The sequence below is a fragment of the Sturnus vulgaris genome, chromosome 6, assembly GCF_052056855.1.
Source record: "Sturnus vulgaris isolate bStuVul1 chromosome 6, bStuVul1.hap1, whole genome shotgun sequence".
Lineage (NCBI taxonomy): Eukaryota > Metazoa > Chordata > Aves > Passeriformes > Sturnidae > Sturnus > Sturnus vulgaris.
The window spans coordinates 18,437,838-18,461,236 of NC_142248.1; the positions used below are offsets into that span (position 1 = coordinate 18,437,838).

At 33.3% G+C, this 23,399-nt stretch overlaps 1 protein-coding gene and 1 long non-coding RNA gene across 3 annotated transcripts in view; one reads left to right on the forward strand and one right to left on the reverse strand.

Moving 5' to 3' along the window:
- CDIN1 (CDAN1 interacting nuclease 1) overlaps positions 1–23,399 on the reverse strand; it is a 121,581-nt gene that overhangs the window by 33,490 nt on the left and 64,692 nt on the right. The gene's annotated exons all lie outside the window — the stretch shown is intronic.
- LOC148223335 (uncharacterized) overlaps positions 1–23,399 on the forward strand; it is a 75,987-nt gene that overhangs the window by 24,362 nt on the left and 28,226 nt on the right. Inside the window, exon 2 of one of the 2 annotated variants that reach the window (XR_015804504.1) lies at positions 12,896–13,027. This is a non-coding gene — a long non-coding RNA (uncharacterized LOC148223335). Of the gene's footprint in view, positions 1–9,455; positions 13,028–23,399 lie in introns of those variants that run through there. The other variant, XR_015804503.1, reaches the window with a different exon arrangement.

Sequence of the window (23,399 nt, forward strand, 5' to 3'; positions counted from 1 at the left end):
TTACCTTCCAAATCTGGCTACAGTCAGTATGGTTTTGGTAGAATATTTCTCTTGCTATTCTTGCATCTTCCATGACCAACAAAACCTCCAGGCTCATAAATTTAACCAGTAGGTTGCAGTTCAGGATGGTATCACAGCTAAAGTCTGGATACACCACAGAAGAGACAGTTGCTCCAAAATGAGAAACAACTAGGACATTAAATTATTTCATTATCAAAGGTGCAGAGTTTAATTATTTTTGTCTGAGTTTTTCACCACAAAATTTCTATTACTTAAATTTTAAAAAAGTTAGTATCACTTATATTGCAAGCAGAAGGGTATGCAAACCTCCCCTGGACTTGATGTACTGCTTTAGTTCAGGTTTCACAGGCCCAACGCTTCTGAAAAGCTTCAGTCTGAAAATGGGTATTTGGGTTTTGTTTTAGAATTGCAATTGCATGTCTTATAGATAATTTTCCAGAACTCTTCTACAGCTGTTCAAGGAAGTTCCCAAAGGCTTTGAGCTTAGCCTGTTTCAATCTTACACGGGAGAATCTTATTCAGAAACTCTTGCTTAAGTACAGCTTCAGTGAGTACATCTACCTTACTCCTTCAGTGCATTTCCACAGGTCTTGTGAAACACAGATAGGCATTGCATTTATGGGCAGAATCTTGAAATAGGAACTTGAGAAAATGGCAAGAGGGCTTCAAGAGATGTCTCTCTTCTGATGCACTCCACCTAGAATAGAATTCCCAGATTTTCTGGGAGTTATGAGCAGGTAGTGTACATTATCAAACCAACAGTGGTGGAAATTTCATTACTGGTAAAGGTACAAGAACATTCTGAGACAGAATTGTAATGGATCTCTAAAAGCCACACTTGAGTTCTTCTTCCCTTTTCATGGTGCACAAGTCAGTAACATATAGGATGACAGATAAGATCCACTTCTCCTTGGTAGGTCTCACAAAAGTTCAAAATAATGCCAGGGCCTGTACCCTGACAACCTATTTTATGTATTTCATAACTAGGTAATTAGCAACATAGCCAAGTGGAGCTTTATTCTTTTCACTCTTCTTTCTTAATCATTATAGTCAACATGATAATTTTCATCTATTAAAAACACCTATAGCCCTCTCATCTGTCTTCATTTGGAGTTCTCTCTGAAGCAACTCATACCTGAAATGTTTAAATCTGGCAAATTCTTTCTTCAGGGGGGTCATTATATTTATTATATTATATTATATTGCTTTCTCATTTCATCTACACAGATGAGATCCCTTAAAAGTGTTAATTTCCTCTATATACAGAAGCAAAGTCCTTTTCATGAACTTGATCAGTGCAGTCTGCTCTGTTTATCTCCATTCAAAACAACTCTGCAAAACAATCATGTGACTAGTTAAATATGTAGTTTCTTTCTTTGTATCTGGAAAGTGGAAAACTGTTACAGAGGAAGACCTATATGCCTTTCACGTTTCGATCATCTCTCTCCATTCACTAGCAAGCTGTCAAATTCCACATTGAATTGGCAAACCACCTTTATTCTTTATCCCCAATTGCCTCTCAAGGTTAGAAATAATTCTCAAGAACCATTAACAAAAGCAATCTGTTATTTTCCTCTAAATATCTCAGCTGTCAAAACATGAAAAATTTAGCCGGCTTCTGATGTACTCAGATCAGTGAGTATTTTGCTGACCAATATTATCTTAACTGCCTCTTTGTACAGCACTGTAAACATTTGTTGACTTGTGTATTATACTTGAACATTAAACTCTGTACAATCAAGTATCTCTTGCTCTGTTCTACAGCGCTTTCTAACATATTTTACAAGGACTTCTAGGTGTAGTTTCAATACACGTAGTAAACACTAATAAAGATGATATGTAATAGAGGAGGGAAATAGCTCATTCCTTAACTACTTCCTACACAAACAAAACACTTCCAAACATGAAATATAAAAACCAGGTTGAGAATTTACTCTTAATCCATATTGCTTACGGGAATTATATATTGTTAAAACACATACATAATAAAAATGATATAGTCAAATTTAAGGAGAATAATGACATAAAATACCAAATTAACTGTTCCAAATTGTGTCTTCCATTCTGGATAGTAACTAGGCTGCTTAGAAAGAACAAAAACATAACGAAACAGAAATCCCAAAGTAACATCTTCAATATATCTTGTCCACATCTCTTTCACGGAAGACAAGTAAAGATTTCTTTGAAATGTCCTTCACATCTTCCAAGTATTTATATTTCAACTCATGTAACATGGAAGTATTTTTTGTTATCATTAATAGCTATAATATTTTGTTTAAATACTCTTCTTGTTTTTTGAAAACTTTGGGAGTCAATAACACAATCATGGTGAGTTCCATAGTTTAATTATGTATCATGTCAAACTACATTAGAGGTGCTGTATTCCAGAAGTCATTGCTTGGTAACAACACAAAACAGAATTTTTAAAAGTCACACTATAAAGGCTTTCTTCATAATTATTTCTATTTCCTTTTCTGCAGACTTGCCCTTTTACAAACTGGATTGCTTAGAAGTAAGGACAATATCTGAATGTGGGGTTTCTTTACCTCAAAAAGAGCACTAAAACCTCAGTTAAACTCTTCCTGCCTTTAACTATTGCGTGGAAAAAAGTGGGAGATGTGAAAACTATGAATGTGTGAGAACAATTTTGCATTTTTATCCCTATTTCTGTGATTTTATCCTATGGCCTACAGGATGCAAGTGGCTTTTTGCTTTTGAATTAAGGAGACAATGAGAATTTAAATCTTTGATGGTAAATGCTAATATGTTATCCTTATTTGAATAAAAGATTTCAAGCTGAAAAATGTTTGCATGCTTTTAACATATAAGTTAGTACAGTTATCCATTGCTATACATGTATAATGTATTTGCACTCAGAAAAAATTATGTTGGAAGCCTGAAATTTGATCTTTGTATGGCGTGATCTTCTCCTATGTAGAAAGATGGGTATACCTGTAAAAGGCAGAAGGATTGTTGCCTGAATTTTTTTCCATGAGAATGGCAGAAAGGACATCAACTTATCTCACAAAATTATTATTAGTTAGTTTGGTCAAATCTTATGAAAACTTGCATACTGAATACTGGATCATATTAAGTTTCAGCAGATAGGGATTTTCTTATAATTGTAATACAAAGCCGGGAAACAGTAAAGTTGATTCCTGTTCCAATTTCTTCTCAAACTTCTTTATGAACATGGAAGAATTCCTTTTCTTTACTAATTTTAGGACATGAAACAGCAATTCAAACCTTCAGTTCCGACTAAAGTTTTTTTTCAAGTTATCACCTTTGTCATCAGATTTTACATTCTAATTGGATAAAGCAATTATGTGGAACTAATATTCATGGATTATATATTGATAGTCTAAAACAAAAGCTACCTCCTTTGAACTTTCAACTTGGTATTCACATCCAGTGGAAAATATCAGCAACTAAATGGTGAAGTTTTAAATTATACGGCATATTTTTTTTTCATTCTCATACAAACAGCATAGAATAAGATTTACAGAGTCAATGTTCACAACTATGGTTTGAAAGAAAAAATACATAGCATACATAAAGAAATGTGAGAAGTGTTTATATATTGTCTAGTATTCCAAGATATATTTACAGCATTTATTTTTGTTGAAAGTTTTTTTGATAGGGAAATACAGAGCTGCATTTCCAGAAAAGAGTAGATGGAAATGGTATAAAACATTTTAAAAATAAGAAAATTTGCGACCCTCGTGTGTGTGTTTCATGTAGAAACATTTACAGACCTTATCAAGACATATGTGCAATAGCTGCCTTTATGTTCCACTTACCTATTTCCAGGTTTCTAATCTCTACCAGACTAAATTATGCTCACATTTCTTGGATCACAAACATCCTTGAATCACTAAAATTCACTGTAAAAGCTGAAAAAAACACTAACTGCTTTTATATTTTTAAACTGTTAAAAGATTGCATTTTTTTCAAAGGCAAGGATAATTATCTACTGCGATGAGTAACTGAGATTACTCTTTTTACTCTTTGCTTCTTCTGATCCGCATTCCTAAGTCATGCAAAACAAAATGAAAAAAAAAAGGCAAGCATTTCAAGAAAATGTCTTAATCTGGTCAATTTAAGCTTCTACGGCTTTGGTCCACAGAAGCTTTATTAGTTTCCTGTGCTCCATAGTGGGATAAACTATTTCATGCATGAAGGGATCAGCATTCCTTCTTCTAATCATTGCTACTGTGCCCATTACAAAGCTCTCAAAACATCTCCTATGGATATCACATGGTATCTCAATAACTCCTCAATTAATAACTTTATACTCATATTTTGGTTCTGCTACTTCTATATACATCACTTGAGGATGATCCTGAAGCCATAACTTCATGTAGGGTGAGATTGTAGTAATTTTCCCACTGCAAATACATTCTTACACTGAAAGTGTCCAGACAGCAGTTACCAGTGAGAAAGCATCACAGCTTAATACAACAGGCAATCCCTTCACAGAACCATGGTAGATGTTGGTGTCCCTGTAACTTTACAGAAGCAGAAGACACTTTGCTATGTGCTTTGATAAGTAATGTGGTAGCTGACACTGTTTACATGAGAAGCATCAGAAATCTCTGCTAGCACCAGCTAAAACTTTAATTCCCGAAAGCTACTTTTTAAAAGTCTGGGTTTGCTGGTTTCTGTATGTAAAATAGGTGGACTCAAAGAGGAAAGTAAGCCAACATTTTTTGCTGTAATGTATTAATATTTTAACTCCATTGCTAGCAGACCTGACCTTTCTCCTCAAACAGTAGCACTAGTCAGCTTCCTGCCTCACTTTTTGAAGATGATGGGCATTAAATGTTAAGGGAAATAGACTGACATCATGCTGATTTTTCTCAATTGCACAGGAAAATACAAGTAATAGGTGAAGATTCTCACAGGGAGAAAGGCATAGTGTTACCAAATTCACTCACAATGTATTTTCAGTTAAGTTATCCTCCTCTTGATATTATATTAACTCATGTAATCTAAAATCCTACTGGGAGAGAGAAATAACTAACTATATTAAGCTTTTTAAAAGCTTCCCCTTAACTCTATTCAATCAGTCTTCAATCTTCCAGGAATATCTAAATTCCAAAATATACATACTGTATGGTTTGATAAACAGCATGCACTGCTGGATACAGGCAGCACCAGAAATCTATGTGAAGTTTGCTACACATTCCACCAGGACAAGCGTATAGATCAGTATTTGTCTTTTGCAGGTTTCCCATATATACTATATTCCTATATAGATAATGAATGTAAACTGACATACAAAATGCTTGTTTTCCTTAGCTACCTTCTATGGACCACTTTAGTTATAGTCCAAGTGCAGAAGAAAAACACAAGCCCAGATAACAGACAATAGCACAGTGCATCTACAACAGCAAAGCATTTATGTAGTAAGCGTATATTCAATAAACTAAAGAAGAAAACTAATTAAATGTTTTAGCAAGGTGGAATCATCAGAATGGCAAGATGTGGGATTGAATAGTTCACCACAATTTATTTAGGGAAAGAAAAAAAATGTGCTGCCCAGTATCTGCTGGTTATGTTTGTGAAGGAAATCTGAAAAGCCATAGAAAGCATAACCAAGGATGGAATATGTACGTATGTCATCAAATACAGAGCGGTACTTTCCTAATCATGGAAAGTGGACTTTGACAAAGAGATGAACATAGAAACGGCTCATACAAGGAACAAAACTTGGGCACAGAAAGAAAGGACTTCAGAAGGAAGAGAATGCTTTTACAGCCCTTAAAATAAATGCTCTGAAAAAAACATATTTGTAAGTGAAAAAGATGACAATCTACAAGCAACAAAAAGCATGAAGAGAATTATACATCACCATAAAATTTGTCATGCAAATAACAGATTACAAGACAGAAAACCTAACTTTGAATTGGTATCCTTTCAAACTGGAAGAAATATAATTTTAGGATCGGAATACAGTTTAAGTAAGGTGCAGTCTCTGTTCAGAGATCAGATGCTTATAAGAATAGGGAATCCACAAGAATTAATACCATTAGTGACGGTATGTATCAATTACACCCACTGAGTGATTCTATGACATACTAATACTGTGGATGGAAGCTCTGGCAAAATGAAAACACTACAGACAGCTTGCAGGAATGGAATAATTATCAAAAACTCTTCGTAGCTATGGTCTGCAAAATGCCTAGATTGTTAAAAGGGTTTGAGCGAAATCACACAAAATACTACAGACAAAGAAAAGCCAAAATTGTAATACGTGACTACAGATATAAAGATTATTACTCTTGCAATACATATATATTATTATTATTATTATTTTATTATTATTATTATTGGTAAATACAAACACAAGTTGTTTTTGTCATCTGGTTTGCCTTAATCAAGAGCTAAAAATTCATTTATAACACTGTAAAGAAATGCCATGTTTATATCGATATCATATGCAGCTTGCAGGAAAAGGTATACATTAAAATTAAGAACAGCAATTCACATAATAGTTAAAGACAACCAATAATGAAACCACAAAATTCCAGTTGTCAAACATAATTTACTATGTATATTTCTTCTCTTCTCTGTTAAAACAGTAATTATTAAAACTAAAGTGATATGAGTGAATGTTTATGACTTCTTATTAAAACTCCTGACTTTAAACAGTGTTCATTTAAGCTTTAGGTTAAAGAAAATCATGTAGAGATTTCTGTGCGATGGCCTAGTGACTTTATATCCTCTTGTCAAACCTCAGCAGTTTTATTTGTAGTGATACATGCCGGAGAAGGTTGGAGGTTAAAGTTGATAGGAGGGCCAACAGGAAAGCCAACCAACTTCTTTCAAAAGATTACAACCTTTAACATATTATGATCTGTCGGCTAACTTTGTAAGTCTACATTTGTGTACTCTTCTGTGAACTGATCCCCAAACTCCAGACCAATAGGGCTCATAAATACCTCCCTCTTACTACTTTCCTTACATTATTTCTTCATAATGTTCCTACTGTTTAAGTTATTATTTTAGTTTTTGGTATTGCATTGATGTTTAGTGCTTATTGTTAGATTTCAGAAGAACATTTATAGGTAGATAAAATATCTTCCTAATTTTCTTTAGCCTAGTTTTCTCTTTCATCCTTAAAACTTAAGAGAGATTTTTTAAATCTAGTTAAACTAACATTAAATGTAAAACCACCAGTCTACTGAAATAAAGCTCTCTAGATTACCCTTTCTCCCACTTACTTCAACATTGATTACTCTGCAACTTCAAAAAAAAAAAAAGTAATACAGATAAAAATAATGATAAATAAAATAACATAGAAGCAAAAAGGGTATAAAAGGATCTTTAAAGGTCGTCTAGTCCTGATAGACAGGCAAGGTTGCTCAGGGCTTTATCCAGTAGGGTTTTGAATAGCTCCAGGGATGGAGACTGCACAACCTCTCCGAAGAGACTGCTTCAGTCTCACACAATGAAAAATTATTTTTCTTACATGTCAGTAAATTTTCCTGTATCTCAATCTGTGTCCATTACCTCCTATCCCCTCACTGGGCACCATGGAGAAAATCCTGGCTTCCATATTTTCATTTCTTCCCTTCAGATATTTACAGATATTAAAAAGGTCCTCCCTGATCTTGCTCTTCTCCACACTAAACAGCTGGAGGTCTCACAGCCTCTCTTCATATGAAAGATACTCCAATCCCTTCTTCATCTTCAAGGCCCTTCTTTGGATTTGCTAGAACTTACTCTCAGTACAATCATCCATCTTATACTTTATCTAGTCACTTAATTCAAAAGACCAAATCATTACACAGATCAAAACTAGTACTGATAGCAGCTTTACTTTTACTTGCACTGAAGATAGTACAAATTTTTCAACTGATTTCAAAAAGACTTAGATCTCTGCTGGTTAGATTAATTCTACTATAAAAAAATATGTGGATTTACTGTAGATGCCCATGATGGCCACATGATGCAGAAATGTGATGGTAATTTTTTTCAGTTGTATGCATTTGGTATCATTTAGAGAATAAACAACTTAGTAAACAACTTTTCTTCCAATATATCTGAAACATTTAACTTGCAGGTGTACTGAAACCAGTCCACAGTGACACATAACTGCAATCCTACAACTTTGCACTTTAAAATGAACAACTACTGCAGAATCTCTGCACTTAATATTATTGTTGCTGCATGAGACCAATATAACAGAAAAATCGATTATGCTTAACTTTTATATTTAATGAAAAGGTCAATACAGATCTAAATAAAATTTAAAAATTTTTAAGCGCCAGACTTGACTTTCAAGCTTCTCCCACTTCTCCCTGCTCCTTCATTGAAACCCTGGAGAACATTCAGCAAAGCAAAGATTCTGCATTCCATATTTCATAGCATTTAGCTATTGCTACAATTTTAATTATGCAAAACTCAATGGGCTCTAATAAAATCTGACTAATCTGACTAATACTCTAAAACAAACATTGTGAACTACTGAAAGCAACGTTATACACAAATTACCTCATGTCATAGAAAAGACCCATGCAGCACAATGTACTTCTTCATAGATAAAACAACATTCCATGATAACATCTTTTGTTTGTCTTCTCTGCAACTAACAACAGACTTAATATTTTTCATTCTTAAAAAACGTCAACTTATCTAATTTCAGTTCAGACACACTTGTGTATCATAGTAAAACCAGGGAGAGAATACTGTAGATGAGATACAAGAAATACATCAACAGCAAGGCACAATTTTGAACTATTGTTAGTTCAAATATTAACTATATGCACATTGATATGAACAAAAAGGACTATTCTAAGATTAAATTATATTTATACTTCATATTTCAGTTGCATTTATGTAATTCAGACATATATATATATGCGCACTCTGAGGTAAGATCTACCTTACGGTGCAGACATTTTCCTGAGATTTACACATGAAGGGGATTCTCCCACCATGCCAATTCCAGAGACCCAGGCTAAATTTGAGGTCTATTCAAGCCCAGGAGAGAGCAGAGGCTCAGCAGGTTAAGGGGTGTAGTGCTATTACATCTCATTGGTCTTGTGGCGATTAAATTTTTTAAAAATCTACAAGCATGGGTATTAATTTTCAGAGCTGTACACGACAATTATACAGAGAAGGAGCAGAAAAACACAGGACACAAGAGACAGTAATGTGAGCTTCTACAAATGGGGAAGTCTTCTTAGTAGTGAGAACACAGACTGGTCTCTCTAAACTTGTACCCCTGGACATTTTGCAGAGAAGATTTGAGTGGTAGTTTGACATGATTTGTGTTTTTCCGAGAATCCTATCCTTTACCTCCTTAACACTAGCGAAAAAATACCTGGAACTTTATGTTGTTTTTATAATGCTTTATGCCAAAGCACAGATAGTATTTCTGGATTCTTTTTCTCTTCCTTGATAACCCATAAATGGTGCTAAGAAAATTAAAGTTATGAGAAAGTCTGTGCTTAGGTTTACACTTTTGCTACAAGAAAATACATTTTTCATAACAGAGCATATTTTTATGTCTCTATCTGTAGTGTCTTTTACCTTGAGTTTTAAGAAAACCAGTTTAACCTTGCAATATTTTTATGCAATATCAGGCTTTTACAGGTGGTGAATTTTAAATACAGAAGCAACAAGTAATTTGCTTGAGAGTACAAATGAAATCAACAATGGAACAGATTCAAAGCTACATTTACAGCTGTTATAGCTTACCCTGTCCATTGTCTGGAGGCACATGCCTGAGAATCAGTTACTAAGAATCATTATGCATAACAATACAAATGAAGACCATTATTCTATCTTGACCATTTTACTACATGCATCATGAAACTCTCAGCTTGTACTGAGGCTAGGCATGCTAACTATTGGGCAAATACACAAGGAGCTAGAGTTTCCCCAGCAAGAAGATTAAGCTTTCATCCCTCCACTCATGCATACTCCTCTCTTGAATGTTGCATTTGGATGTAGTGGAATGATACAGAAAGTTTACTTCTTTTAATAAAGTGTTAGCAGTAAGAAGAGGTCTTTAAATACAGGAAATGTGATTTTTAACAAAAGAAATAAACACTACTGTGTGACAATAAGTTTTACTCAGTAAGAGCTTAGTGTGTCTACCAAAGTTTACAGAAGCTACTACAGAAAAACAGCCATCTCTGTATGAGTCATGGCAATAATGTTATAAAACCCCAACCACACAAAACTTTGGTAAGCAGACAACATTACCACTAGCAAAAAGCAAAGGAAGCAGACTCTACATTTGTCCTGAGCTTCTACTGATTTACAGGCCCAACAGAAGTGATCAAAACTAATTATTCTGCAGAAGCCCATCAGTTTCAGATTAGAGAATGTAGTATATATATTCAGATAGTAGAGTATATTCTACAGAAACATTATCATACTGAGGAGTCCTACCACATCAGGAGAGATGAATGGAAAAAAACAGAAATAACCAGCAATGAAGAAAACAGAGGCATTTTTGTACACAACATTTGCCAGACATTTGTACATTTTTAGCCATCTTTCTCATATGTCTAGTGTTTTTTACAGGGGCCCTGCTATCCATTTGTGCTCCAGTTCAAGGTATGTGAGCAAGCAGAAGAAAAACCCTTACTTTTCCTAAAAGAAAAACCACCAACTCTAAGAACAGGGATGTTTTCCATTTTCACGATCAGTCAGTTACAAAGTGAACACTGATATGAATTAACAATCCAAATTAAATTTATCCAAATTAAATTTATAAGAAGACCCTAAATATTGAAGTCACATTTTCATTATGAGCAAGTTTTATAATGTACTCGGATCAGTAATTGTAACTAAAAAAACTGATAGAGTTTTAGCATTTGCTGAAAATGCACTTTGGTGAAGCTGATTTATCTGTAGAACACCTTGCTACACAAAGACACCTTTCACACAGATTTGTTTGGTACTTAGCTACAACAAACAAACTGGTTAAAACCTATTAAAGTGTATGTACGAGAGTGAGAGAGAAAAAAAACTAACAAAAATTTTCTCAGGAAAGCACAAGGCTTTTGCACAGCAAAGGTGCAAAAATTTCAAAAAGACAGCAGTCAATGTTGTTTATAAACCAGCGCTGATCACGTGTAAGTTAAGTTGCTTCTAGTTTGCCAGAAGTGGTAAAACTTCATAATGCAGAGTAAGTGCTTGAATAAACTTTTCAACACACCACACAGCCAAAAATATTACAAGCAAATGTGATTTTTGAATCTGTGAGAAGAAAAAAAAGCAGAAGTCAGAACTATATGTCAAAATGTATTTCCACAGTATATAAGACAGGCAACTATGATGAAGGGAAACCTACAGAATCTGAAATAGCAACTGAACTTTTGCCAATATAGGAATTGTATTTTTCTGAGGATATGTTTCTGAGAACATAATTTTACATTAAGAAGCTAAACGTTTACCTTTTATGTTTTTTAAAAACCATCCTCGTTAAAAGCTAAAACTGAAGGAATCCAAACAAGTAAAATCACACAGTACAGAAAACATGAAATATCTCTAATGTGCTATTTACAGTCTGCGTTTTAAAAGCTGAAGGACTTACATTTACACACACAAAATAAAGCTATCACTGCTTTGTGGTCTGCAGAGTATTTTCAGTTATTTTTCCTTATCCTTGGAAACATATATTACTCTTAATCCAGAAGCATCCTGAAATTTTATAACATTTTGGATTTCTTTGAAATGAAAAGTCCATTTTATTGTTTTTTTAATTAAATCTACTTCCCCAAAAGGTCTTGAAAGGCTCTACAAACTACCTCGCATTTTATTATTGCTGACAGTTATCTAAACCACGCTTGAATGCCCTCTTTATCCTTTAGTGAGCAATTGAAAGATCATATGCTAAAAAGACTTGTGCTTTCTCTTCTTCTAGCCCTATAATTAAGGCATTTTAATACATTTCTTCATAGTCATTAAGAGAGCACAATGTTAAAAATTAATGAAATGAGACAATTTTGAGTTTAACAACCATAAATACACACAACATAAATTTGTCTCAATTGTAGATATGAAAAAAAGCCTTCTTGAAATCACATGATGAGATTACTGAATTGTCAAGATTTTTTCCTTTGCTGTCTAAGGGTATTTAAATGATGTATGGTAGCCTGACAATACTCCAGTGTTGTTAGATTCCATACAAGAGAGGTAAACATTTCTGTCAAACATTCAAATTCCATTGGGTTTTTGTTTACCTTATATAGATGTCTATAAAAAAAGTAGTATTGCTGGATGATGCTGAAATGGGGGAGGAAAAAGGAAAGAGGAAGCAGGACAAAGGCATAAGAAGGGAAAAATGATCATAAGTCTATTGCAAAAAACCTGACATATAATGAGAAATACCACTATAATAACACCCACTTAGAGCAGTATGTTAAATAATGTTTATAACAGAATAAATAGGATTGTCTTAATTTGGATTTTTTTCCTAAGAAACAGAGATCATCATATTAATGTAACATGTATTTTTGCAACACAGTAATAAGTGAGTTTCTTTTGTTACATGGTGAAAGGAATTCAGGGCTTCTAAGTACATCATCATGACTTCTATATACACCAATTAAATATAGGGTGCAACTCTAGTACACATTAGTACTGAGTATTTCCAAAAAGACATTACAAATGAGAAAATTATACAGCTTGTCTTTTAAAACTAAGTTAAGTTTTTCAAGGCTTAAATTCTTTATGCATTCTCATCTTAATTTAAAAAGCTGCAGTGCAACATAGAGCAAGAAGGGAGGTTTTTTTATCTTAAGAAAGACAAAACTAAAAAAAAAAAGGAAGTTGCTCTCCAGAAGATTTTTTAGGGTTGTCAGACTGTTATATTATAAACAACCTTATTAGTCCTTTATAATTACAATAGGTACCTCTGGACAAGATCGAGCAGACATGACAAATGCTTCCGACTTCTTTTTAAATCGAACCTGGAAGGTCATCGCTGAACAAACAGAATGCTATATAACTGGGGCCATAAATTGTGAAAGCTAACAAAAAGGTAAGTTTTTTGTTATTAAAAATTAAAATTGTTCTGTTCAGAATTTTCTGTGTAAGATCTGGAAACAGGAGGATGAAATAGTTTAAAAAGATTAAGTAGGTAAAGAAAAATAAATCTTTAGAAACTTTATTATCAAAATAGCTTTTGGCAGTTGAACCTGTATTTTACTATTATTACAATGTCTTTAGAGTAGTTGCTTTATTTTGCAAATATTGCCTTATAGATAACCTTAATGAATACTTATATATGTTTGTATTTACTTATTCTACAGCACTATGATGAAATTGGGGACAGTTAAAACTAGTCAGTCTCAAATCTATGGGATTTGCTTGCTGCTATCCGCACATCAAGTCAGTAAAAGGATAGCATACTACTGTGCATTTTTCTTAACATTTTTATTTTGTTTTAGGATCATTTAACAGTACTGGTAGTGTTGGATTAAATTTAATTTGCATGGAGATAAACAGTAACTTAAGTGACTGGAACTGGAAACCAGTTGATGGATTCACTTTTAAATCTCGTATTTCAGTTTGAAGAGGAAATGTAAGGGTTGAATTAGAAAGCTGTAAACTCTTGATGAGAATTAGTGGTATAGAACAGAAGAAAACAAAACCTTCAGTTATTTTCCTTACAGTTAGGCTGAATGAAATAGTAAATCAACAATAGATTTGGATAGCATTCAAATCAACAGCTTTACCTAATAAAAGTTCTAACAGAGCACTGAGCATACCATTTGAAACAAATATGAAATAAATATGAAATATGAATTACTTTAAAAAGAACCATATGAGAAGCAAAACAGTAAAATCACCGAAATCGAGCAAAGGAAATTTGAACTGAAATGTATGATGGGCAATTAAGTACCTATTTTGACAATTCTAAGTGGTCAAGTTTTTAAAGTATGACACAGAAACCTTAACCTATCTATATATGAGTGATAAATGAGGCATTTTGTGTCATTACATTCCCATAAATCACCTTCTTTAACTGCTGATGGCTTTTATCAGCTCTAACCTTTTCAAGCTTCTATCAGAGTGCTAACATTTTCAACTTTGACACATACGCAGTTTACAAATTCTGCAGCTGATTAACTCTGGACAGAAGCTCATTGCCATCATTGTCTTCTTCAAGTTTGGTTACAGCTTCAGTGTCTCAAAAACTCACAGGCATCCTTCATATGCCAGAAAATACCACTTCACTTTGTTGGGCTCTGTTGAAAAGGATCCAAGACATTTCTCTTTTTGAAACAAGTAAATGAGAATATGCTTTCAAAAGTAGTCTTCTACAGAAAGACTGAAATATGTGTAATTTTCATTAATTTAAAACAAACAGTGCTTTCCAAATGAAGAGATAAAAGTAATATGATCAATTTTACACAACTTTATAATATAAACAAGCTTGGAATAAAAAAAAAATTGACTACACAAGAAATGTTGCTGTAAAAGTTTCTGATGTAAACAACACTGAAAAGTTGAAAAAATCTAATTATTGCAGTGTATTGTATATATAACATTAAAGAATATTGCAATTATAAACCGATCGTGATCATGGGCCCCTAAATAATTTTGTGAGATTCCTCTCTCAACTATTTTATGAATTTTAAAGATTATAAATTACAGTATCTTGAAACTATAAATTTCAGATTCAATTTCAGCATTTCAGCACTTAGAACATGAAATGAATTCAACCATGATATACTCAGAATACAATAAATGAAAGAGCAGAAAAAATAGAGGAAAAAATGTTTTATTCTGTGTAACTAAACCTAGATTTCAAGGAACACTAGCTTCTTTTACTAGTTAGTAGGAACTAAAATTAAATTACTTATGTGCCTGACACATTCAAATTTTGCCACAAATAGATGATAAAATAGTTTATTAAAATCTCATCTAGGTGTTTGTCTTATAAAACATTTTACCTTACTGTACTATTCCAACAATACAAAACCAGCCATACAGTAGATCTTTCTGCCTTAGTAGCATCAAGATATAATAAGAATGGTACCAAAGCTTTAACCTAAACACTTGTATTTTTATTATTTTTAAAATTTAAAAATGTGCAGAATATAATTGCAGATGTATTTCATCCATTGAAACAGCAGTGAGTCATTCACTGAAATGAATTTCCAAGATATAATTTATCTAGACACTGAAACAAAGCCCAGGTTTAAAGAGATAGTGTCTTTAATAACATTAGTCAGACTGAAATTTTTATGTTGGTTGTGTGACTACCGGAAGCCTGGTACTTCAGATAGTATTAGTTTTGATAAGAGCTAACTAGACATCAGACCTAAATAATGAAACATGAAGAGACAGGTTTGGAACATGTAAATAGGAATGTCTGCAGAGATTCTCATGCAGCTGATTGTCTCTTGTTGATAAACAACACATCTTAGAAAAACAGTAGATGAAGGAAAAATTTTTGCAGCATCACAACTAATTTAGTCTTGCAGTGTCAATATTTAAGGCCTATCCATAAAAAACTGAAAGTTCTTTATTTCACTAATAATGTCACACATCAGAGAAGCTGTGCAGTTACACTTTGACAATTCAGATGTATATCTTGGAACGTCTGTAAGTATTCATGACAAAGGCACATTTATCATTTAAATAAAAGGACATGATTTCCTGATGTTCATATCAAAGACTAGTGACGGATGAGAGCATGCTAATCAAATGAAAAGAAGGAACACAGATGCTTACTATTTTGATTAGGAGAGGGAAATGAAGACCTCTTTCCTAAACAAAGATCTAAACATTCATAAAGTATACAAACAAATATATACGTAAGTGTATATAACACACTGTGCATGCTTAGGAGCTTGATATGTTCTCTAGCAGAAATGCTACAAATGCTAACTAGAATAATTGCCAATTTACTTAAGGTCAGAAGAAGCCACATAACACTGACGTTGATAAATTCCAGTTAATTGCTTATGAATTTATACATTCAGAAGCAATTTTAGCTTTCTTCTATTAAAATTCAATAAGTAATAAAAGAGAATAATTTAAGCTTTTTTTTTTGGTAACTTGTTTCTACTGCCTAAGTTCTAGGTTTAAATTCTATTTCTGTAACGTCATCCTTATGTAACTTAAAACTGCATAAAATCAATCTAAATATTACTAAAGACAAAAATGTAGACTATTCAAATGGGCTACAATATTGCAAGACAAATGTGGAACTTCAGAGCCAAACTTTATTGTAAGCTTTTACATTTTGGATACTCCAGTCACCTCACTTCAGTGTCTTGCTTCATGTGTGCCCAAATTTTATCCAATTAATTATGCATGCTTAGGAAGAACTAATAAACATCAAGGATTTTGCTTACTGAGCATGAGTCACAAGCATTGCCAGTGAGACAGCCAAAAGTTTGTTCACTTTGCAGATTCATATGCAGTGGCAAGGTCCCATGAGGTTCAATGATACTTTCACAAAGTGTTGTCAAGTGATGATGACATGCAAGTCCTTGAAATCCATCTTTCTCATTCTCCTTTAAGCAGGTAGCAACTATAAAGAAAATCCCTCTGATACTTTTCCACTGAAATTCTGAAATGAGTGAATAACTTTTTGATATCCTCAATAAAGTACCCCAGTCACTGTAGTTCTGAAAAGAGAAAGAAAAGCCTCTTTGCTAACTGGAGAACTATTCATCAAACATACTTGTTTATACCTTGCTGTAGTTATGAAACAAACAAAGGACTAAAAAACTGAAAATAATTTAAGAAATGAGTCCCCATCACACAATTTTCAAGAATTTACAAGGAACATTTTATAGTCTCTACGAAAGCATGTAATTGAACATAAACTGGTGGTACTGAGGCAGAAAAAATATATTTGAATTAAAAATATTCTTAATGCAACAATATATTTCTTATTGTTAAAATAATTTTTACCCAACCAGAAATGCATTTGAAGTTAAGAATGATATAACGTAGTGTTTAAAAAAAATACGCTAACACCAACAAGAATTTTGCTCTGTCACTCAGAAGCTTTAGTAAGACATATCTGATGATGTGCTTAATACAACTTATCCAAATATCCTCAATGCCTCCATTAATGCAAGATTAGTGTTCTAGGGAAGCAGATTCTTGTGCTCTGGAAACAGGAATCCATATTGTACAATCACTCAGAATAAACAAAATGTAGGAAGTTTCAATATATACATTTCAGTCTCATCTTTAATCAAAAGAAAGTTTCTCAGAGCTCTCACAGAGGCTGAACGGAAACGTGGTACACCATAGTGACACTGTATTTCTTTTTGCCTAAGCCAAGATTTAGGCACAAGGAATTTGTGCAACTGAGTGGAAATGTGATTTCTGTCCATTAACTGCCCAGGGACTACTGAATCTACTCATTTTGTACTTCAAATTACTCTTAGATTGTGCATTAACCTCACCAGTCCCATGCTTTTAAATGCTTTATTTACTGAGTCCTATCTGTAATCAGCTATTGATATTATTTATTTTTTCCTCATATTAGTATATATAGTTCTGTATTCTATACATGGTAATTTATTATTTCATATATTAAAGGCTGCTCAAGACAAACAAGATTCCTCCATCTCTTGGACCTTTTTGAAAAATTTACTGGATGCTCAATATATATAATATTCAATAGCATGTGAGAATAATTTTTATGCAACTCTGATAGTTAGAAAGATAGATAACTCAATTATTAGATCATCTATCAAAATATTCAGATGTGTAAGAGGCTACTAAAAAGATTGATGACTGAGAAAGTCCACTGATTCTCTAGCCATCATATCCACACATTTGGCTAGACAACATTTTTCGCTACCTTCACAAGCAAGCTTCATTACCCATCACTCCACTGAAAAGAGTTTATTATGAGGCTGCCATCTTGGCAAGACTATTATTTAGATGATAAATGTTGGGGGGAAAAGTCTGTCTAGTTTTTTTTTAACATGAGCTTTTTGACAGATAAAACAAACAGCATCTACATTTCTAATTAACTTAAATTTGGCATATACAAATATAGGTCAGTAAAGCTATGATATGCTACTAGATTATCTTCTGTCTGAATCTTGCCCTTAATTTGCAAAATGTAAATTAACTAATTAGAAGAAAAGCAGCATTATTTGTGACAAAATGCTTCTTCTACTTTTTTTGCTTTGTGGCATTTATGATCAACTGTAGTCCTTCATTCTAACTTCTGGAAGACAGATAATTATGCTCAAACTCATTTATTAGGCTTTTAGCATTGTAACCCAAATAAAAACTTGAGATTTCTGAGGGCAAAGAAGCACAACAACTGCAGTATGCAGCTAAATGACATACTTGCCAGTTTTACTCCATTCACAACATAAAGCTCTTAACATATCTTGCATGAATACAGGTATGAATATTTTATCTTTCAATATTCAAATACCTGACTCAAAGGAAAGCCCCTATTAGTATTCTTAAAATTTCCTTGAAATCTCTGCATCCCTTCTGTATATGATGCACAGTAACAATAATATACTTATGCTTTGGTCATTAGTACCAAGAGTTAAATTTCATTTTATATGCTTACTACCCTCTTCAATTGTGATTTGAAATGGATTAGACTAGCACCTCTGGAGTTACAAAAAGAAAGAGGGAGCTGATCATTCTTGAGTTTCAGCCCAGCAATTTGACCTTCTTAAATAAAAAATATATGATATCATAGCTTACAGGAAAGCATTCTTTCTGCTTTGATTTGGTTTTAACTACTAGTAGGCAGATATAGAACCAACACTAAAAAATACATTGAAAATGTCAGATGTAAATGTCAATTAAAAATTACAAGGAATTCTGAAAGGTAAGGTCTGTGGGGGGTTGACATTCTTTGACATAGTGGAGTGTCTGCAACCAGGCCTTTGGCAAGAATAGCAGGATCTATGCTGTCAGCTCTTATTGTACATAAACTTAGATGCTTGTCTAATCTGAATGAGAAATACCAGGAGAACTGGAGCTGAAGCCTTGCAGTAATATGGAAGAAAGCTGAAAATGCTCTATCTACACTACATGAATCTCCTGTGACAACAAAATATTTAAGACAGAACAGAAAATATAAGGGAAAAATAATGTAAACAAAGACATATACTGCTTCATTTACTATTTTTTAAGTTCAGGATGTAACAATCTAGCAGTGAAAGAGCCTTAAATAAGAGAATTAAATTATAATGAAAATCCCAGTTTCATGTCTGTATGAAATACAATACCCTAGGAGAACAATGCATGAAAATACATACCTAATATCAATCACTCAAATATAAATGATAATAGGAATGAAATATGGTCGGTTCTTTGTTTTGAAAAAAATTAGTTTTGATACAAAATTAAACAATCTACAATGCTCAGCAAAACAATTAACTTATGCTATGCATAAGCCATGGTCTCAGTGAAAATGTCTTCATGCTCTGATTTTCAACCACATTGTTGAAGAGAGCATCACAAGTAAAATCTAAAACCATTACTTTAGAGCTGGAGTAAAAGTGTATTTTTCATAAGCTACATGTTGATTTTTATACTGTTCATGTGTCGTTAAATAAAGACAAAAATAATTAATCTTTAATGCTATTGGAAATAGGCTGAATGTATCCAGGACATCTGTGAAGTGCAGAGATACACCTCTGTATGTGTTTGTGTATGTATGTATGTTTGAATGTACACTTGTATCTGTTATTCTTGCAGAAGAATACATAATTTTATCATCATCACTAAGCAGACAACTGCATTTTCTACTAGAAAAGTAGTAGAAAATGGCATTTTTTACTGCTATTGGTTCTTTTCCAGTCTATGAACAAAGATACCTTAGTCAGTGCTACTAAGGCTAGCAAGCTGGCATAGTAATTCACTTGGAAAAAGTTAATTAGTTTTGAAGAAACTTACTATATAAAGTCCCAAGCAGTAAAAATCACTCCAAACTCTCTCTTCTATCTTCAACAATTTTTGTTTAAGATCAATTTAGTAATTCAAGTGGAGCCAGAAGGGAGAGAAAAAAGGAGCATAGCAAAACCCAGCATGTGTGAAAATCTACAAGCATTAGATAGCTAAACAAACCCTAAGTCCCTCAGTGTTGCAGTAAGGTCAAAACCTTTCAGCACTGTACCAGTGTGTCAAAATATGTCAACAAACCATCATACTGCAAGAAGAAGAATGACCTTTCAGTTCTTTACGTTTGGGCTGCTTTGGATACTGGGTATGCATGAACAGTTTTCCTAGCCACTTGACAAATGTAACTCTCAAGGTTTCTTCCAAGTCATTACAATGGTTTTCAACTCACCAAAACAATTTTTTAAACCATCTGCAACTGAGGAATACTGAACTTGGTTAATAGAACAGACATCCATAAACCTACAACAGATCTCCCTCTTCCCCTATCACCTACAGTCAGACAACAATTATTACTTCAACAGTCTTCACAGTAACCTGTTAAACCAATTTAAAGAGATGAACAGCAAAAAAATGCCTGTAATTCTAATATCCTGATTCAGACTTTGCTCATGTCAAAATCATCCTTACTGTCAACTGCAAATGGATTTGAATGCAACACTTTTCTCAAAAAAACCTAGGAACACATTATCAGTTTTTGTTGTGAAATATAATCCTTTCTGTTTGCACTTATCTGAATGAAATACTCTTTTATTAATTGATGGGGCTATATGATAATTTAAAAATTTTACTATGACTTACAGTTATGAATTGAAGTCTCAAGATCAAGCATAATGTACCAATTAACAACGCACTGATTCATGAATTTAGGCTTCCAAAAAGTGTGATTAGTATTTTAGAATTACTTATGGGAAACTTGCTTTTATTTATTTTTTCAAAAAAGCAGAGGCACAGGACTAAACATTTAGAACACAAACAAATGGTGGAAGGAATTTAGTACAGAAATGACTTACCATTTTTATTCAAAGAGAAGATGAAATGCTTCTTTTTCACTATGTGGAATTGCCTTTAGTTTAATAACAGTGTCAAATATGACATTTTCCTACAGTTTTCCTCACATGTAGTAAAGTCTCTTTAGCTAATAATGACGTCAAGCTATCTCCTGGGACTCTCTAGAAATTACATTCTAGACTGTACATATGCCTTAGCCACGCTTGAAGAAGACAGAAAAATGTAAATTGCTGTATTTGAGTTTATATCTTACAGCAAGTCACTGATAGTGCACTCACTAATTACTGTTTGAACCATGTGTTGCTGATCTGTATATCCTTAGAAAACACTAGTCATGCTGACTAACAGACTTTTACAGCTAGGACTCCAATTTTTAATTTCAGTTAAAAAGAAAATTATAAAATCATACATTATGGAGGAAAGAAAAAGCAACAGCAACATTCATCTGAACCGTAAAATAATTTACAACTTGTTCATAGACCCCATTTTAAAGTATGACCTGCGTAACTTGCTGCTCATGCTTTCCAAATTACTTTTGGTCACACTAACTATTCAATAGCTTTTACTCTCATAGTTACAGCAAATGCACTAATGTAGACCAGTGAAAAATGAAAAGTGTGGTATCTACTACTTGTGCACAAAGAAATTATATTTTGTGCATGGGAGTTTTTTTGTTTACTCAGTGGCAGCATAAGCTACAGCCTGCTCAGTGGATGCCACCACTCTGGAGGAACAAACATACTGAGGGAAGTATATGAATCACTTTATAAGTTTTTCCAGGATATAAACTAGCTATTTTTCCTAAAACATAACTCTGCAAAATCAGTCTGGGAATATGCAAGACCAAATTTGCCTTTTCCTATTTATTTATTATTGAAAAATCTCAATATCTAAAAAAAAATATTAAATTATAACTGTGCAAATCCACTGACAAGGTACACTTTGTACATTTTTAATGTGAAGCTTAATTTGAAGATGAGGTTGTAGTGCACCACTGCAATTGAAAATTGCTTAACAATACCATTGATGTATGAGCCATAAAAAACCTCGCTAAGCTGTCCCTGCAGAACTCAGAGTAATAAAAAGGTGTTCTTCTGCACTGAGGTGAACAGACATGGTTGACTGCATCTAGGGAGCTGTTCTGTTAAATGAGAAAGTGCCATTTCTTTCCTGTCAGTACAGACCAATTTAAGACACTCACAGATTTAGTTAGCACGAAGTACAGGATTTAATGAAATACACACATAACAGCAAACAATGTTCAAAGCTTTCAGTCAGATTCTGAATAGAATTCATCTTACATTTGTGACATGTGAGAAAAGAACACAGAAACTTTTCTAGTTTGACTCCCAATTTTTAGACGAGCAATAAAAAAGCTGGATGGAAAAGGTCTAAAACCCCTCACTTTCATTCCTTTCAAAGTATCTAGATTTGTGTTTCTATCCACATCTAACAGGTGATACAGATTTTCTGTTGAACTTCATTTCTGCTTTAAGGTCAATCAACGGGTCAGGTTTAAAAAACTAAACTATTACTTGAGTGTCAAATCATCTCTATTGTGAACTTATGCATCAAACACACGAACACATGCTTCACGTTCTCCAAATAATTTCTCTTTCAAGAGGAAGGGAGACACAATGGTGTGGTGAGTTAACTGGGAATCTGGTTTTCTGAGAGACCTCTGCATAGACTGATTAAATAATACAAAGTTGGTTCACTGTTGTGCAGCTACACCTGTGTCCTTTCATATAAATAGTTCCAGAGACCAATGGAAGTTAACTGTCGAACCTACATGCAATCTAATCTATCAACATGTGTCCATTAACCCAACTGTCATTATATTAGAAACTACAGTAATTCAGAACTCGTTTCAGAAGATGTGGCTCTGTAAGCTTGGCCAAGCAACACCAAAATTAAAACTAAAATGATTTATTCTTAAAAAAAACCCCACAGAAATCTGCCTAATTTCCACAATTAACATAAATTTTGGATTTAGCGTGTACCAAATCTTACTATGGAGAGTTCTAGTTTCCTTTATATTTAGGAATCAAGCATTTTTGTAGTTGTTTCCAATACAAACAGCTATAACAGCAGATTTGGAAAAAATCTCAAAACTGCTTCCAAAATGTTTTATTGATCCAAATATCATTCCAGTCTAGCTTTTGCAACATTAAAGATACTTGACTAACAGCTCAGTAAGAGACGTTATTCCATTTTTGAAGCTGAATTATTAACCGGTACATGTTAAAATTAAAACAAAGTTAACAACTACTTGGTTTCTTGATAAAAGCATAATAGAAGTTTCCTTTGGAAACATCAGATGCAAATGGTACACATTATTCTCAAATGTTTTACACTAAAACGTGGACAGACAACTCAGAGAATTAAAAATAAAAGAAATTGCAACGGCAATTTTATTACAAACAACAACTGGATCACTGCCTTCATTCTACCTGTCAATGCAAGTTTCACCACATCTCAACCTA